We start from the raw sequence: 5,654 nt of genomic DNA, 5'->3' as shown, positions 1-5,654 counted from the left end.
GTCCCCTAAAGGAATACATCAAACTCTTTCTCTGAACAGCTAATTGCACTTGAAGAGATGGATCCGGTATTGGGCACTTTTTGCACACCCCACATCAAATTCACTCTTGGAGAATGCAGCCTGCCATCTCAGGAGCTGAGTCTTGGCCCTTCCTTTCCATTCAGGCAAAAGAGGAGCATTCTTTGGATAGAACTCTTCCACAGAGATCCCATCCTTTGCTCCCCCCACCAAATCAGACGGCAGGGCTGGGGTGTCCGAATTCACTTGTCCCAGCAACATCTGAGCCGGCATCTTCACTGGAGAGGCTGTTATGTTGCGGACACTAACCAAGATCTTCCCGTGACTTCTTTGCAACCCTTTGGTTGAAACCACCTCAGAATTATCTCCACTCCCATGGCTTCTCTCTGTCTGTCCACTTAAAGGGCAATGAAAGGGCCTGGTTGCTTCCAATTTAGCTTGACAGATGTTAGTAAACAGCAGTGGCGGCTGGTGCTCAAAATTTTTGGGGGGGCGCAAACGAAAAAAAAAAAATTGCAGCCTCACTGTGCCCATCACATGCAGCCACTGTGCCATCAGACGCAGCCACTGTGCCATGCCACCAAATGCAGCCACTGTGCCATCAATTGTCACCACTGTGCCATGCCATCAAACAGCAACTGTGCCATCAATTGTCACCACTGTGCCATGCCATCAAACGCAACCACTGTGCCATCAATTGTCACCACTGTGCCATGCCATCAAACGCAGCCACTGTGCCATCAATTGTCACCACTGTGCCATGCAACACAGCAACTGTGCCATCAATTGTCACCACTGTGCCATGCCATCAAACGCAGCCACTGTGCCATCAATTGTCACCACTGTGCCATACCATCAAACGCAGTCACTGTGCCATCAATTGTCACCACTGTGCCATGCCATCAAACGCAGCCACTGTGCCCCTCAACTGTTGCCACTGTGCCAATTGTCACCACTGTGCCCTTTAATTGTCACCACTGTGCCCCATGATGTCACTGTGCCCATTGTCACCACTGTGCCCCATGATGCCACTGTGCCCATTGTCACCACTGTGCCCCATGATGCCACTGTGCCCATTGTCACCACTGTGCCCCATGATGCCACTGTGCCCATTGTCACCTCTGTGCCCTTTGTCACCACTGTGCCCCATGATGTCACTGTGCCCCTTTCCCTGTAAAAAGCACTTACCTGAGGATTCCATGTGCTCCCTCGATGTCTTCTGCCGCTGTGGTGAAGCTTCAGCCAATCAGGTTCCTGATAACCAGAATCCGGGAACCTGATTGGCTGAAACGGCCGTTTGTCTTATGCAAGGAGCGCAGATTGCCTGCGCTCAGAGTATAGACAGCTGAGAGCCGGAGAAAAGCCTATCAGAGCCGCTGGCTTTGATAGGCAGTTCCCCTCAGCCAACCAGCTGCCGCTATTCGGGTAACCGGCGTCCCGCATCCGGTTATCTGAATAGACCAGGCAGCGCTGGCAACCAACAATAACATACATTTGTGCATTTATGCACGAATGTGTGTTATTTGCGAGAGGGGGTGGCGCTGCAGCGCCCTCTATAGACGGCCGCCAGAACTGCGGCTAAAATGTCAAAATGACATTTTAGCCGAATAAAAGTTCTTAAAGGGCCCGTTTTTTTTTTTTTTTTTTTTTTTTTGTGACTGTGGGAGGGGGGGCGGCGCCCGTGCGTCCCTATGGACGGGCCGCCACCGGTAAACAGGCCACTTTACCAGGCTGTAACACTTTCTCACACCGGTCCAAGTGCCAGATGTTTCCCACTCTTTTAGCTGGGGCCTTCTGTTCTTGTACCAGGCGCTGGTAGGCTTGACTCAGCATGGGGTGCACACTTGTAGTTGAAGTGCTCGGCTCCAGACAAAGAGGTGTCAACAGCCTTCTGAGAAGATCAGTATTGGTCCCTATGATGAGAGAACTCTTACTGGCCCCTGGTGGGCGAGGACAAACCACTGCCAGAGTGTCAAAAGTCTTGGCTTTCCCAGCCACCGAGGGATCGAAGGTCAGCTTGTCCAGTAGATAGCCATCATAGGGGGAGTTCTGAGTCACAATGCTCCATATCTCCAGTTCTTATAACTTCTGCAATGGCAGGTGCTTGAGGTGCCTGTCATAGAAGTCTCTGTAGAGAAGGGTCACTTAAAGAGGAAGTAAACCCTGATGGGTTTTACTTCCTCTTTTGCTACATGAACAGCCTGCAAACAGGGATGGACTGGCCATTGGGACTACAGGGAGTTTCCCGGTGGGCCGATGGCTCAGTGGGCCGGCTTCAGTGACAGCGGACCACCGCCACCCCCTCCTCTGTCTCTCCCTTCCCGCAGCGCTCACCTCCTCTCCCTCCCCGCAGCGCTCACCTCCTCTCCCTCCCCGCAGCGCTCACCTCCTCTCCCTCCCTGCAGGGTACTATGGGTTGGGGACAGAGTTCTGTGGGTGCAGGGTTCTGTGGAGGGGTACATAGTACTCACCTCCTCTCCCTCCCCGCAGCGCTCACTTCCTCTCCCTCCCCGCAGCGCTCACCTCCTCTCCCTCCCCGCAGCGCTCACCTCCTCTCCCTCCCCGCAGGGTACTATGGGTTGGGGACAGAGTTCTGTGGGTGCAGGGTTCTGTGGAGGGGTACATAGTACTCACCTCCTCTCCCTCCCCGCAGCGCTCACTTCCTCTCCCTCCCCGCAGCGCTCACCTCCTCTCCCTCCCCGCAGCTCTCACCTCCTCTCCCTCCCCGTAGCTCTGACCTCCTCTCCCTCCCCGCACCGCTCACCTCCTCTCCCTCCCCGCACCGCTCACCTCCTCTCCCTCCCCGCAGCTCTCACCTCCTCTCCCTCCCCGCACCGCTCACCTCCTCTCCCTCCCCGCACCGCTCACCTCCTCTCCCTCCCCGCAGCGCTCACCTGGGGGGAACAAAGAAGCAGTTGTCCGGCCGCCATGGGAGAGACTTGTCAAAGTGGGCCGGTCTGGATGAAGTCCAGGGCCAAATTTTTGTCCCAGTCCAGCCCTGCCTGCAAATGTAAAGCATAATGGGTTATTATGGGTTATTATGCATCGCATATTAGCCCATTATGTGACAGTGTGACACTTACTTGCAAAAGAATCCAGCGATGTCCCCACTGCAGGAAGCGTCCATCTTCTGTCTCCTCTTACTTCCGGGCTGCCGACTCCGGCACTGTGATTCGCCGGAGCAGCATGATGTCACTCCCGCGCATGCGCACGAGAGCTGCAATTCATAGCACAGGCTGGGGAAGAAACGGCACTTAAGTCCTGTACACATGGCCCAGATTCTCGCCAGGAAAAAAACAGTGTACAGACACCATTCAAAAGAACCGCCGTTCTTTTGAATGGCACAAACGCGGTGACGTCATCGACTACGACGAGCATGCGCTCGTCACATTCGATGCCGTCGCCGCCATCTTGCTTCACCCTGCCTATGCCTTGGAAGCTACCGCACAATGCGTCAAAGTCATTTTGAGCATGGGCGGGTTTCCATGGAGAGGTAAGTATACACACGCTCGGGTTTCTCGGCAGGAAAACACTGCCGAGAATCTCACGACGAGAGAGCAGGTTCTCTATTTTTCTCGTCTAGATTCTCGGCAGTTTTCTTGATGAGAAACCGCAAAGCCTCGTACACACGCTCGGTTTACCGTGCGTGTGTACGAGGCTTAAGTTTAGTTTCTTCCCAGCGCATGCGCCGTTAACATTTGCGGTGGACTACAAGTGAAATAACTCCTAAACGGCGCAGGTTTAGGCCCCATTCACACCTAGGCGTTTTTACGCCTGAAGCGCACTGCTCACAAACGCCAGAGGGGAGAATTAACATTATTCCCTATGGTGACTGTTCACACCTGAACGCCTGAACGCCCAAACGCCTGTCGCGCAGAGCTCAAACAAGTCCCGGACCTTTTTTTGTCGCGCGTATCGTGCGGTTTGGGCGTATTTGAGCGTTTTTTTTTTCCATAGAAAGTAATGGGAAACGTGCGAATTGAGCGTATCGCGCGACAACGGGCGTTTGCTATGGGCGTTTCGTCGCTTTAATAAATAGAACTTGTCGCCCATGCAGAAGATTAAAAAAATCTACCAACATAGCAACAAGTGATGAAAAGATGATCATTTTTCCTATTGGCTAAAATAAAAAACGCCGAAGTACAAAAACGTTGCACGACGCTGTATGCAAACGCACAAATACGCGCGACAAAACGCCAGAAAAAAACGCCAAAAAAAATGACCAACGCTCAGGTGTGAATGCAGCCTTAGGAGATATTTCCACTACCTATAGGTAAGCCTTATTCTAGCCGAATATCTATTAGCCTGAATGATTTTTGGCCAAAAATGTTGATAAGGGGGGGGGGGCAACCCGTCCATATGTACACCCGATATCTGTATTTGTATGTGGAATATCTCGGAAATGATGTGAGATCTAATGTTAAAACCAATTGATCTTACTGGATATAACGAATATCTATTAGCCGGAAAGATTTTTGCCCAGAAAATTTGATAAGGGGGGGCCAACCCGTCCATATGTACCACCTAAAATCTCAATTTTTATGTGTAATATCTTGGAAATTATGTGAGATCTAACGTTAAAACCACTTGATCTTACCGGATCTAACGAATATCTATTAGTCTAAATGATTTTTGGCCAAAAATTTTGATAAGGGGGGGCCAACCCGTCCATATGTACACACTGTGGCCCATATTCAAGAAGCTATTGCGCCCGCGCAACCATAGGTTGCGCGGCGCAATAGCTGTTTTGCTCCCGCGTAGCGAATGCCCCTGATTCAGGAACATCGCTACGCGGACTGCAGCCTAGGATATGACAGGCATAAGCCTCCTTATGCCTTCATATCTCAGGCTGCATTCTTGCGTTGGCCGCTAGGGGGCGCGGCCATTGTGATCGGCGTATAGTATGCAAATTGCATACTACCACCGATTCACAAAAGTTGCGCGGGCCCTGCGCAAGCAAGGTACGGAGTTTCCGTACGGCGACTTTAGCGTAAGGCTGCTCCTTCTCATAGTAGGAGCAGCCAATGCTAAAGTATAGCCGCCCTTCCCGCTCGTGAAATTTAAATTTCACGTCGTTTACGTAAGTGATTCGTGAATGGCGCTGGACGCCATTCACGTTCACTTAGAAGCAAATGACGTCCTTGCGACGTCATTTGCCGCAATGCACGTCGGGAAAGTTTCCCGACGGAGCATGCGCTGTTCGCTCGGCGCGGGAGCGCGCCTAATTTAAATGATTCCCGCCCCCGGCGGGATCATTTACATTAGGCGCCCTTACGCAGGGCAAATTAGCATAGCGCCCGCGCAATTTACGGAGCTACTGCTCCGTGAATCGCGGGCAAATCGAAATATTTGCGTGGGCGCAGAGCAAAAATCGTTGCCCTTTGCCCACGCAAATATTGCGCGGCTCTACCTGAATCTGGGCCAATATCTGTATTTGTATGTGGAATATCTCGAAAATTCTGTGAGATCTAACGTTAAAACCATTTGATCTTACCGGATCTAACGAATATCTATTGGCCTGAATGATTTTTGCCCAGAAAATTTGATAAGGGGGGGCCAACCCGTCCATATGTACCACCTAAAATCTTATTTTCTATGTGGAATATCTTGGAAAGTATGTGAGATCTAACGTTAAA

Source organism: Rana temporaria, chromosome 2 (assembly GCF_905171775.1).
Source record: "Rana temporaria chromosome 2, aRanTem1.1, whole genome shotgun sequence".
In the NCBI taxonomy this organism is placed as follows: domain Eukaryota; kingdom Metazoa; phylum Chordata; class Amphibia; order Anura; family Ranidae; genus Rana; species Rana temporaria.
The sequence above is the reverse complement of the archived record's forward strand: the minus strand, read 5'-3'. Positions refer to the sequence as shown.